Here is a 14,351-nt window from a genome sequence, read left to right as displayed (position 1 = left end):
CGAACTTCCGGTTTTAACGGAGGCAGGTTGGGGGGGTGCAGGCGAGTAACCTGCTCTCCAGAGGCGGGTCAGTTATTTAAATATGTTAATGAGGATGCGTGCCTCACATTTTAACAGACTTTTACATTTAACAGCTGCAGGCCTGGTCTCCCAGGGCTCGGGAAACCCCACAGGTGAAGGGAGGTGAGAATAGCCAGATCCAGCAGCTAAGTGCCTTTCCAGCACTGCTCGTGGGCCAGGAAGAGCAGGAGTGCTCCCACCCTCTGGCTGCCCAAGCTAATCTGCCGCAAACAGCCACCCTCCCCATGATCCGATGCCCGTCCCCCCGAACTCCCGCCTCGCAATCTCCAACCACCCCGTGATCTCTTGAACCACCCCCCAATCTCCCCCCGACCCATGGTCTCTTCCCCCCAACCCCCGCGATCATTCCCCCCCCGCCCCGACCTCTCTCTCCCTCCCTCCTCTCCACTCCCCGCTCCCCGGCTGCGGCCTACCAGCGCAGATCTTCCTGCCCGACAGCCTCTCAATCTGGCTGAAAAATAATTCAAATGATGTCCTGCCGTTAAATGCGTTACCTGCATTTCCAGGTTTCGCAGCCGCCAGGACCCCTCCCTCCCTGGAAATATGGGGGCCGTCTCTCTCCTCTCTCTGACATATGGATGGGGGTGTCCAACTCCTACCCCATGAGCTTGACTTGGCCTGTTTCCCAGTTTTATCCTGCACAGAGTCACAGATAAGTGAAGAGAGCACTTTTCATTCATAGCACGCCTCTCACTGGCTCTCTATGGCAGCGATCTGTTAAAAGATGGAGCTCCACAGACAGATAAAATTGGGAATTGGGCAGACATGGCCCATCAGTTGGAGCCGGGCATCTGCACATCAGCTATCCTAAGATTGCCATTTCAGTGCTAAATTAGGAGCAGTTTTATGTGTGGACCCAGATCCACTCAGAATTGGGTTGAAGCTGCCCAACCTCATTTTGTATATAGGCCTCTTACAGCCATCGGATAGGGGAGGCTTTCATCCCATCAACTTTGGTTGGATTTGAATCCAGATCCTATTGATAAAAGGCCAGTGCCTAAAGAAATACCCAGTTCCAGAGACAAACGCTAAGATTATGAGGTATCATCACAGCAGTGACAGAAGTGAATATACAGAGACATGTGTACAGCAGCCACTGGCAGGTATCTCATCACGCAGCAGCAGCCAGATGAGGGTGGCCTGGGAACATAAGAGCCACATAATTCACAGCAGGCAATATTCCAAGGCAGTGCATCTACCACAACAGAGTCACCTACCTGAACACGACGGATAAGGAGTGCCGGAATAGAAAGAAAGCTCATTCATTTATATAGCACCTTATCATGCCCCAAAATGCTTTACAACCAATGAGTTACTTTTAAAATGCATTCACTGTTATGTAGGCAAATACAGCAGCCAGCTTGTACACAGCAAGATCCCTCAAACAGCAAATGAAATGATTGAGCAATTAATCTGTATTGGTGGTGTTGGCTGAGGGAGTAACTCCATGGGCTCAATTTTCAAATAGAAGTCCGGGTGCGGGGGGGAAACGAAAGTCGGGAAAATCCGGAGACGATAAGGAAACCGGCACCAACCCGCTGACTTCTGCGTTTCACACAGACGCATCTGTGTGCACGCTTCAGGAATCCGGAAGTCCTGCCGGCAACTAAAGCTGATATTTAAAGCAGTCATTAAGATATTTAAACTTGGTAAAGTACTTTTATGGTGATTAAGGCAGGGAAAGGATTTTCATTCAGCCTCAGTGTGTTTCCCATGCTGTGGGAAACACTCCATGTTGAAGGAGTCGTGTTTCAGCCAGCAGCCATTTGGACATTTAAATGCCTGTTTGACAGATGGGGATAAAAGGTCAGTTATTGAAGCAGGGCACTCAGTTCTCTCAGACAAACTTCTGGCTGGGAGATCTTTGTGTTTAGACTGAAAATTCTTGGTTTCCACTCAGAATTCTTCTGTTCACACACATTTACCAACTTTTTGGACCCCCTCAAACTGACACCATCAGTCTGGGGGGCGCGATGGCTGCATTCACCACTACATCCGAGGACGAGCAACATCACCATCCTCGCCAGGCACGGAGTGCACTTCTGCCACTTGCAGCTCCACAACACAGTGCTGCGCCACAGGGACCTGTACAAGAGCACAGAGGGAAACAACAGAGAAAGAGACGTCGCAGGAGGCACTACCCTCACAACAGGGTCTACACACCAAGGCTCAGCTTCCTGGACCTCTCTGAGGAGCAGTGCATACGGAGGCTGAGAGTGAGTCAGCAGGTAGTCCCAGACATCTGCAGCCTCCTTCATGCCGAGCTGCTCCCGGCTGGGCCGAGCGGCATCTCATTACCAGTCGCAGTTAAAGTCACCACTGCCCTCAACTTCTTCACCTCCGGATCATTCCAGGGTGCCACCGGGGACATCGCCGGGGTCTCTCAGTCGTCTGTACACAAGTGCATAAGGCAGGCCACCGACGGCTTGTTTTGAAAGGCCTCACAATACGTCAACTTCCCCATGGACGACCTCAGCCAGATGGAGAGGGTTGTGGGATTCCACTCTGTGGCTGGCTTCCCACGGATACAGGGTGCAATCGATTGCACGCATATAGCAATCCGAGAACCTCCACACGAACCAGGACTGTTCATCAACAGGAAGGGGTATCACTCCATCAACGCCCAGCTCGTTTGTGACCACCGCAAAAGATTCCTTCACGTGTGCGCCAGATTCCCTGGCAGCTGCCACGATTCCTTCATTCTGAGGGAATCCAACATCCCGGGGCTCTTCCACGTACCGAACACCCTTAAGGGCTGGCTCCTCGGGGACAAGGGATACCCCCTGCACACGTGGCCCATGACACCTCTGAGGAATCCCATCGCCAAGCAACAGCGTCGATACAACGACAGCCACATCGCCACCAGGTCTACAATTGAGTATGCTGGCCTTACAAGATGCGATTTTGGTGCCTCGATCGTTCTGGGGGAATGTTTCAGTACGCCCCAGACAGAGTGGGACGCATTATAGTCGTGTGTTGTGTCCTGCACAACATGGCGCAACAGAGAGGGGCACCGATTGAGAAGGCCTCATCCCTTCATCCACCATCCACATTGAGGAGGAGGAGGAGCAGGAGGAGGAGGAGGAGGAGGAGGATGACGAACCCATGGGCAGATTAGCGGCTCATCTGGCTGCTTGTGAGGCCAGGGAGTCGCTCGTATGTGAACGGTTCTCTGAACATCAGAAAGTGTGAAGAGTCCAGTCCTCAGTCCATCTGGAAAGAGCAGCGCCAACACCAGCCCCTCCCTCCACCCCCCGCACAAAACAGTCCTGCAATTACACATCCACCCACTGCAGAGTAACCCAATGGGTGGCATCAAGTGTCGCTGTTCATGGTGAACCTCATGAAAGGGCCCTATCTCAAAAGCCAGTCAAGAATGGGCAAGGTGTGGCAGTAGTGGTGAGGACGATGACATTTAATGTGACTTTAACAAAAAAACAAATATAAATGAAAAACATGGCAGTCTGTCAGACACCCTTGTGCATATCCTTGTGATCACAAATCCTTAGCCTTTCTCTTCCTACCGCTTCTACGTGGTGCATCTCCTGTGGCTGCAGCAGAGGTAGTGGCAGGTTGCTCATGTTCATGGCCGGACTGCTTAGGTGCTTTCAGCCCAAGCCCTCTGGGTTTCGGTGCCCATGAGGGCCCTTCCTAAGACTGCTCCACCTGCAACTGTGCAGGGGCAGACTCGGCCACTTGGAGAGGAGGCAGCATTGCGGGTACTGGTTGAGAGGGGGCAACGGGTAAGACGTGGGAGTGCTTTGAGTGGCGTCCCCACTTCCGTGTCCTCTTTTGCCATCACCCCTCTCCTGGGCCAGGGCCACATCACTCCTACCACCCTGCTGGACAACAGTTTGGAGGACATGTGTGAAGCCTTGTAAGGCCAGCGCTTATGTATCTGTCTGGCTGTCGAAGGCAGCAGAACATAGTTCACCCTGAGTCTGCACGGCCGTTGTCAGGGCCTGAATGGACTCATTTGTAAGCCGTGCTTGAAGCTCAACAGAGGCTAGCCTTCTCTCCATCGCAGACATTCCTGCACTTACCTGCGACACCATCTCAGACATTTCCGCAGTTACCTGCGACACCATCTCAGACATTTCAGTAGTTACCTGCGACACTATCTCAGACATTTCAGCAGTTACATGCGACATTATCTCGGACAGTTCCTCACATCTCTGTGACACTACCTCAGAGATTCCCTCCCGTACCTGTACCACCATTCCACTCATGCAGGAGTTGGACTCCTCCATCCTCTGCACTATTGCGGAGAGTGTGGGTGGCACCTGTTCCAGTACCTCGCAAATGTGCTGCTGTCCCTCGATCATTCTCCTTTTAAAGGATGGCCCCCAGGGTTCAACATCTGCGTCCAGCTGAGCAGAGCCTGGAGAGGAGTGCGCCCACCGACGCAGACTCTCCACAGTTGCCCCTGCCACCAGTGTCCGCTCGTGCTCACGTGTGTGGTAACTCACCGGGTGCCAGCCTAACTAACTGACTACTAGGACCCAGTGAGGTGTGAGTATCTGCCCTGGTGGATGGCTCATTAAGATGTGACGGTGAGCCCTCAGAGGCCGGGAGCTCCTCTGAGGAATTGCCCTCTCCCGTTACTGCGGTCGTTGAAGGGCCTGTAAGAGAACAGAAGGCGATATTAAGCATCATCATTGATGTGTCATGTTGTGATGAGCATACTGAGGTGTTGAACATGGCAAGCATTGTTAATATCAATTCATGTTGTGTGTGATGAATGTTAAAGTTGTGTCACCAGATGTTTGTGGGGTGCCAGCCTCGGGGTCTCCGATGGACAGGCACTCGAGGGTGGGGCTGATCTCCAGCACCTCCTCCTCCACGTTTGTGAGGATCACTATTTGTTGTGGCCCCCTCCAGTTCGCGCCCTCTCGCATACATTCTGAGCTCTCTTCTCCTAGAAGGGGAGAAAGTACAGACGTGTGAGTGAGTGATGGTGACATGGTCAGCCGATGAATGCATTGCTTTGGGTGAGGCTGACCATGAAAGAAGTGCTTCAGAGGGTGAGTATGAGACAGAGACATCACATTGGATGAGGATTGGGGTGAGTTGTAGTGGTGGGGTGACTAATGGGGAGGTGAGGAAGTGCAGATAAGTTGAGGATGAGCCTTAAGTGGGTGTGAGGAGTGATGTGATGGAGTAGTCTTGGCAGTGCAGAATGAGTTGGGTGGGGGGGCGGAGCGGTGATGTGGAAAACGGAATGCAGGAGAATCAATAAATGTACTCACTTTTCCTGACCTAGTTAGATCATTGAAACGCGTCCTGCACTGAACCCAGGTGCGGGAGATGCTGCTGCTGCTGGTGACCTCCTCTGCCACCTCAAGCCAGGCCTTCTTGATGGCAGAGGTAGGGTACTTTCTCCTGTCAGCCAGGTAAAAAAATTCCCTCCTCCTCCTCATCCCGGCCAGTAGCACCCGGAGTGAGGCATCATTAAATCTTGGAGCAGCCTTGCCCCTGTGTTGCTCCATATTGTGTGTTCTTGGCTCTTTGCTCCAGCAAAATCCATTAGAGCAACGGCCCTTTAAATGTAGCAGCTCCAGCTGACAGCCTGTCATGTGGGTGCGCAGTCCGCCCACTGCGCAGCTTTCGGACGGCAAACCTGGAAGCCATGTTAAGGGCCACCAATTAACTCGCGATTGCGTGGGGAACGGTAAGTTTTTATTATGCAGGTTTGCCGCGCGCCCATTGACCCCCCCCCCCCACCACTGCCATCCCGCCCTCATCTGAAAATTGAGCCCCATGTCTTTGCATGGTGCTCAAGGAATCTTTTACATCACCATTGGGGAATTGGTTTAATCCGAAGGACGGCACCTCCCACCACTCAGTACTTCCTCAGTACTGCACTCAAGTGTCTAACTAGATTATGTGTCCAAATTCTGGAGTGGGGCTTGATCCCATAATTTTCCGACTGAGCCACATTGAATGAATTTCGGCTCAGTATGGAGGTTGTGACTGATGGGTGTCATCTGAGTGAAGAAGACATGCTACTACCCTGTGCCACCAGTGGCAGTGAAGATCACTGTTAGCCTCAAATTATATGCTGCGGTGTCCTTCCAGAAGGTTGTGGGTTCAAGCCCCACTCCAGTACTTGAGCACATAATCTATGCTGACACTTGAGTACCGTACTGAGGGAGTACTGAATTGTGAGGCATCTCAGCTCTCGGCCATTTTGTCGTGCAGTTCCATTTAGCAGGTAAGTGAAATCCCGAGGCAATGGAACCCTGTATTGTCACAAACACAGTGAGATAAACTTCAGCATTGACCAGCAGTGACAGCAAAGACTTTAGCTATCAGCTGCCTTCCTAAGGTACAGGGTATTATTAACTGCACACATGCAGCCATTATCGCTAATAAATCAAAATCAATGAATAACCTGTTTCAAAACTGCACATTCCTGCCTTTTTGTGAGCAGGTTGTAATTAATATTGAGGGATTATGGATTCCGCACCAAGTTTGGAGATCTCTGCAGGTTTTCAACAGGGATCTAAACAAGGGGGAAGTCAATGGGCCAAATGGCCTGATTGCTTTCCGAATCCCTCCTTATGTTCTCATTTATAAACTGTTGTGGAGTGTATGTGTTTGTTTGTGTGTGTGTGTGTCTGTGTCTCCATGGGCCTGATTTTAAGTCGGGCCCACCCAGTGGCCCAAAAATGGCACGGATCGTTTATCGGTTGCCGCCATCTTGGAAGGGGCCTTCCGATGGGCAGAGCACCCGGCTCTTTGTAGTGGTAGGCCCCTTTAATATGCAAACGGAGGCTTATGTCGTACATGGGACCCTGATCACAATTTTGAGGGACCATGGACGCTCTGCCTTTGGTCTCATTTTTTGTGGGGCCGAGAGAAGCGGGAGCACTTGCCCAGGCTCCACGAGAACTACTGCCCCTGGGTTCGTGTGCCCCCCACCCCCACACTGATTGATCCCCTCCCCCAACCTACCTGCCTGCCAGCTGGCGTGATGGCCTCCACTGGCGAACTGCAGCTGGGAATGCCAGTTTGGGGCTCGCAGCTCACTGGGGCCATGCTAATGTGACGCGAGCCTCAAAATGGGTGGAGCCTGTCTCCCCTGGCCCAACGGCTGAATGGCTATCCCGAAGTCAAAATCTACCCCAATACAGAGTTAAATACAACGTCCAAATGAAGAAAGATTTCTGAGCAACTACTGAGCAAGTACAGAGGCAGAGTGGTAAAATGCTCATGAGCTTTACGGTGAGTGTTGTATGAACTGTTTTATTTATTTTATATTCAGGATTTTATTGGTTGTTTCTTTGTTGGTGCTCACTGACCTACATTGGCTCCAGGTCCAGCAACGCCTCGGTTTTAAAATTCTTATCTTGTTTTCAAATCTCTCCACGGCCTTGCTCCTCCCTATCTCTGTAACCTCCTCCAGCCCTACAACCCTCCGAGATCTCTACGATCCTTCAATTCTGGCCTCTTGCGCATCCCCGATTTTCAGGGCTTCAGCTGCCTAGGCCCTAAGCTCTGCAATTCCCTCCCTAAACCTTTCCACCTCTCTACCTCTCTTCCTTTAAGTCACTCCTTAAAACCTACTTCTTTGTCCAAGCTATTGGTCACCTGTTCTAATATGTCAGGCAGCTCGATGTCAAATTTTGTCTGATTACGCTCCTGTGAAGCGCCTTGGGACGTTTTACTGTTAAAGGCGCTATGTAAATGCAAGTTGTTGTTATATACAGGATTTAATCGGTTATTTGAACCAGAGGGAGCACTGCTCTTGAACATGCCATGTGGTTTCCCAACAGATACTCCATAGACTAAGGCAAGAAGAAGACAGGAGGGGGAGATTTTAAAGGCTAGTTGAGCTGGAGGAGAAAATGGTCAAGCACTGCTTTAAACAAAAAACAAGAGAGAAATAATCCTACCCTTTCTGCCTCTGTAACCAGCTGAATTCCTTCTCCGAGGCTCTGTTTATGCGATTGTAGAACTATTAAAAATCCAGCTGGGTCATCTCCTCATTCCGTGTCTGCAACCAGATGAAGTTTTGTTTGTTTGCCTCCATAACCTGCTCAATCCATCCTCCCTTGCTGCCTCTGTAACCAGCCGCACCGGCCAGTAATAGTCGGAGTGCAATTGTCCAGTGCTGTCTCAGACCAGTGACAAAAATGTACGTTTAAAAAAAATCGATTCACTGCAAGTCATTTTCTATTTACAATCCAGTTTGAATCCATACTGCAGAACTCAGGGAAATGGAAAGCAAAAGTATCTTAGACCTTGAGAAGGAAATAAGTCAATCAGAACACCAATTACTGGACTGGTTTCTGCTATATATGCACACACACACATGCAAATACACATATATACACACACACACAGATACATACATACAAATATATATATATATATATATATAAAATAGAGGGAATTGTGCCTTAAAAGTTGTAATACTGCACGTTATCTATGCTGTTATGCTATGAAGAGGTCAACTGCAATCCCACCTCAGCAGTCGCAGCAATAAACAGCGCTGCACTATTTATTTATGTGTTATGAAGTTCTCCTTTTTCCGCCTCACTTCAAAAGACAAAAAGTGCTGACAATGTGTCTCCTGTTAGTGGCCTTTATTTTATTGCGCATTACACATGCTTTCATCCTACGCACATGCCTTCGTGTTTTACTGATTCCAATCGCCTGTGTTCAGTGGAAGGCTAATCCAGGGGATGCTATTTCTACACATGTGGTCTGACTCTTGCTCAGGACTCATTGGAAACAGCTGCAGTGTCCGGCTTCGGGGAAGCTCATGGAAGAGGAGATTTTTACCTCAGTCTACAGAAGCCCAACACGTGGTTTAAAAAAAACCCCGGCCGTTACCATGGTGGTTGAACGTGAGTCCAGTCTATTGCACAAGCACCTGGAGACAGCTCATGACTTGATCAAAAGTTCATTATGTCTTTAGCAGGGAAAAAAAATGGTCTTGGTCCCTTCGAGTCAGAGCAGCTAACTATTAGTTGCAGATGTTTCAATAATAAACCACTTGAAATACAACCTTGCTGAATTAATAAAATTTGTAGTGGTGCAAGACTTATGATCTCAAATAATTTTTATTGTGCAGGCTGCTGTTATGAGAGGATATTGCACCCTGCATGAAACAACAGCTGAGGAATGTAAATCATTTGGAGCCCTTGGTATATTAAAATTAAATTTAAAAAGCTGCCAGCGTCTGATTAGTCCTAACGTATAGACTGATCCTAGCAACAAATCATAATCCATTAGCAATATTATGTAGGGAGATGTTTTGTTTTACTAAGTACCAAAACGTTAACATGTGTGTAAATTGGCCTTTTTTTAAAACAAAAATACATTTAGTGATTAATAAATCCATGTCCTAGAAGAACAAATATCACTGTCAAAATGTATAGTGATTCCAGACCTAAGTTCTTTAATGCTTTATAAATGAAATATCATTATAAAGAGCCATGATTAATTTCCTTGATGCGACTGACTGGGAGATGTGCATTGCTGGACTATGTATCACACCGTAAAAAGAAATGTAATCAGTTTTATTCATAAATTGATCTTTGTCAGCATGAGGCATTATGTAGTATTAATAATTAAATGGAAAGCATGCTTTAAAGGTGAGTAATGTATTTGGAGATGAGCATAAGCACTAGACAAGCAAGACTGAGGTGCGTTAGTTACCGATAGTACATAGACTGAGTTTAATTATTCTGGAGCAACCACCAAGTACGAATCTAGTGGTGGTATTAATATCCATAAATCCTAACACCAAAATATTTTGAGATATATTTTCCTTCCCCTTGGATTTTCTCTTTGTCAAGTGTAAAAACAATGATATTATTCTAACGAGGTTAAAGCAGTCTGTTTCTCTGGAAACTTTGGAATTTGTAACAGTCGAGTAGGTCAGATGGCTTACTTCACGACTGATGGCTTTTTTATTTTTGTTCCCAGTATTTATTGCTCCTCTTCTCTCTAGAAGCTTTGACCACCTGGATAGATACTGCTTTCTATAGGTGTTGGTCACCCTCCAATACTTTGTCCAAGTGTGTGTTAATGTGAGCCTACACAGGGGGCTAATTGCTGAAGGACATTTCTGTAGATGGGCAGCAACTGCAGTAAATCCCCAACTCCTGCCCTTGAGGAGGGCAGGTTATCAAGGACACAAAAATCAGCAGGAAATGACTGACTTCCTTTCCCATTTTTTTAATCTCTTGCTACTTTGAAGTGTTATGCCTAAAGTGTGACAGCGATGCTGGAACCGAGACGTTCTCATCCATAAAAATAGAGGGGCTGAAACTCCTTGGGAGTTCTGCTGGTCTCCCGTGGTGACTCTGGCAGGAGGCCTACGGAACGCCCTGGAAAACGGTGGAAACCCAGTTGCATCAGATCACTGCCATTTCTGGAAGTTCCTGTTTAGCCCAGTCATGGGCGGAACCTCTCTCCACCTTTTACTCAGGCACCTGCCTCAGAGAGGGTGGGACTAAGGGAAGGGTCTCCCAACACAGGGAATTTCCCACACCCTTGGCTTACAGGAGACCCAGCACAATATCAGATACCAGTATGGTAAGGGAGAAGAGGCATATTGGCCTCCAATGCTGACACAAGTGAGCTCCAGGGGCGGGGAGGAGGGGGGATGGGAGAATGGTGCGTGATCCAGACCAGGGGCTTGGAACAATGAATAAGAGGGTTTATTTCAGTAAAAGTGACCCCCTTACAATGGGAGTTGCATGGGGCTCACAGATTCTGTTTCTGGTGAGCCCAGCCACCTACTCCAGCCAGCCACACATGCCCCAGAGTGAGGTCGCTTCCAATGGGGGTGCCTCAGAAGTACTCCCCCAAGTTCCAAAAGCCCAATTTTCATGACCCCTCCCCTTACCCTATCGATGCAGATCCATTATATATGGGAAATGGATGAAAATGATTGTTGCTGGCCAGATTTTAATTCTGTATGTACTCACAAGTTCACTGAAGTGAAGGGGCATCAGTGCGAACACTGTTTATAAATCATTCACTCCGATCCTTTCCGCCAGACCCAACAGTTCCCACCTCATCGCAACCAGTAGCCAGTGGTGTTCCGCAGGGGTCGGTGCTGGGTCCCCAACTCTTTACAATCTATATTAACGATTTGGAGGAGGGGACCGAGTGCAACATATCAAAGTTTGCAGATGATACAAAGATGGGAGGGAAAGTAGAGAGTGAGGAGGACATAAAAAACCTACAAGGGGATATAGACAGGCTGGGTGAGTGGGCGGAGATTTGGCAGATGCAATACAATATTGGAAACTGTGAGGTTATGCACTTTGGCAGGAAAAATCAGAGAGCAAGTTATTATCTTGATGGCGAGAGACTGGAAAGTACTGCAGTACAAAGGGATCTGGGGGTCCTAGTGCAAGAAAATCAAAAAGTTAGTATGCAGGTGCAGCAGGTGATCAAGGCCAACGGAATGTTGGCGTTTATTGCTCGGGGGATAGAATATAAAAACAGGGAGGTATTGCTGCAGTTATATAAGGTATTGGTGGGACCGCACCTGGAATACTACATACAGTTTTGGTCTCCATACTTAAGAAAAGACATACTTGCTCTCGAGGCAGTACAAAGAAGGTTCACTCGCTTAATCCCGGGGATGAGGGGGTGGACATATGAGGAGAGGTTGAGTAAATTGGGACTCTACTCATTGGAGTTCAGAAGAATGAGAGGCGATCTTATTGAAACATATAAGATTGTGAAGGGGCTTGATCGGGTGGATGCAGTAAGGATGTTCACAAGGATGGGTGAAACTAGAACTAGGGGGTATAATCTTAGAATAAGGGGCTGCTCTTTCAAAACTGAGATGAGGAGAAACTTCTTCACTCAGAGGGTAGTAGGTCTGTGGAATTTGCTGCCCCAGGAAGCTGTGGAAGCTACATCATTGAATAAATTTAAAACAGAAATAGACAGTTTCCTAGAAGTAAAGGAAATTAGGGGTTACGGGGAGCGGGCAGGAAATTGGACATGAATTTAGATTTGAGGTTAGGATCAGATCAGCCATGATCTTATTAAATGGCAGAGCAGGCTCGAAGGGCCGATTGGCCTACTCCTGCTCCTATTTCTTATGATCTTATGTTCTATAGCAAGGGAACAATAGTTGCTGTGCCATTGAAATATGGAAGTAACATAGGCTCCTGAAATTGCTTACTTGGATAGTTACGAACATCAGAGGGCTGAAATAAAGGAGAAATTAAATGGAGGATAGCAATTGCAAAAGATTTATTTAAGAACATAAAAGAGTTTCTTTAGAATAATAAAATCAGGCTGGTGATATGTAAGGATGCTTAATTGTTATGTTTGGTATATTGTATTGTGCAGATGTGAAACTTGCACCTTGAAGACTGGAGCAAGAAGATGACTGGAGGCGTTTGAGTTATGGTGCTACAGACATATGCTGAAAATTAGTTGAAGAAGAGTAAGACAAATGAGATGGTCCTTGAACTAGGACAAGAAAGGGATAAGTGATGAGGCAGATTATGATGAGAAAAATGACATACTGTGGGCACATTGTTCAGGAGTTATAAGGAACGTTGTTGGGGTTGCTACCAGCTGGGAAAGTTGCTGGTAATAGATCAAGAGGCAGACAAAATTAACGTGATTAGATAATGCAATATGGTGGGCAGATACGGGGCCAGAAATTACTCACGTCGGGACGCCGTTCCATAATGGCGTCCTCGCTCTCCGCCGGCGAATCGATGGAGTAAGTTCATGAACGCGCACATGCGCACTGAAACCCGGAAATCGTGAACTTGCTCCCTTCGGTTCGCCAATGGTTTCACAGCTGCGAATTAAAGGGGCATGCAATGCTACAATCTCTCAAATCAATGAACATTCGTAAACTTACCCATCTGCCCAGCTGAAACAAAAATACTTACACCACCAAAAGGTACACTAAAAAATACCAGCTCTACATTACTTTTTAAAAGCGCGATGACTCCTAATGACTGCGAAAAAATTAAAAATTACATTTTAAAAATGTGGAATGTCATTTTATTCTTATTTTAATATTTTTTGATCATTAAAAAAATTTTTTAAAATGTTTTTTTTTACCTTTAACTTCTAGCTATTTCATTAAATTAAATCATTTGCTTTGCTTTTTATAAGAAGATATGTTAAATTTTTATTTACACTGAAATACAGAAGTTTACTTCAAACGAATGATTCCTACTTGCCTGTTTGTGGGCGTGACTTTTCTTCCTGACAGATTCTGTGGGCGGAGCTTCCATTCCCACCGTCCGTCCAATGCGAATGAGAATCTTCGCTGAGTTCAGAGTGCGCAAGTCGAAAAGAAATGAAAATGGAGCAACTGGACGTCTCCTGCCTCGAGTCAGTATTTTCGTACTTTTTATCCGCAGGATGCGCAGAGAACCGTGCCTCGCCGGTCGGAACAAGTTCTGGCCCACGGTCTACCTGTACAGAGACCAGAAAGCATGGAGTGAACTGGTCGTTAACCTATAGAGCAAAGAAAGCACATAGGCCGGGAATTTCTTTGGAGCTGCTCCTGTTCCACCAGCATAACTTTTCTGGAAGTGCGACTGACGCCCCATTTACGGGTTTCTGGTGTGTAAACTGGGTTTCTGCCTCACTGCCGAAGTTACAGCATTGGAGCTGAAGCAGCTCCGAGGAAATTCCCGGTCTATAGAGAGAAAGTGAGACATTGAAGCATTGCAAAGTTTCTTCCGTTATCTGCCACGGCCAATCCAGTTCCATACATGGGGACAGGTCCTACAGTTAGCTCAGCTCCTCAAACCTAGCACCATACATCAAGGACCCATATGGTCAGCTCAGTCGTTTGCAGCCAAGCTAACCTGTTGTGCATTGGAAAAGTCTGACATTATCAGCTCAGTACACTGCAGCCACTGCTATTCCATGTTTCTAACCTGATTGCACAAGAACCAGCCTTAATTCCAGCGAGAGAACAGAACAGTCAAGCAGGTTTCATACAGACTGCAGTGGTTTCCATCCTCTTCTGCCTGGAGTGGCAGTTTTGATATATCTGGATATTTTCATCGTTAAAAACTATGCTCTATCCAAAAATGGCACAGGACCCCACAAAAAATATAATTTCCAACTAAAATTTCTAAATTTCCTGCTCCACACACCTTTCGACAGGTAAATGGCAGGGAAATGATTTGGGTTTCCATCAACATTATGTCTTAGAGTGTCTTGGTCTTTGGTTTTCCTCTTGTACTCGGGACGTGTCTGGCCTTTATTCAGTGTCTACTTCTCAGGAACTCTCGTAGGTTAAATCACCA

The sequence above is a fragment of the Heptranchias perlo genome, chromosome 9, assembly GCF_035084215.1.
Source record: "Heptranchias perlo isolate sHepPer1 chromosome 9, sHepPer1.hap1, whole genome shotgun sequence".
Classification (NCBI taxonomy): Eukaryota; Metazoa; Chordata; class Chondrichthyes; order Hexanchiformes; family Hexanchidae; genus Heptranchias; species Heptranchias perlo.
The sequence above is the reverse complement of the archived record's forward strand: the minus strand, read 5'-3'. Positions refer to the sequence as shown.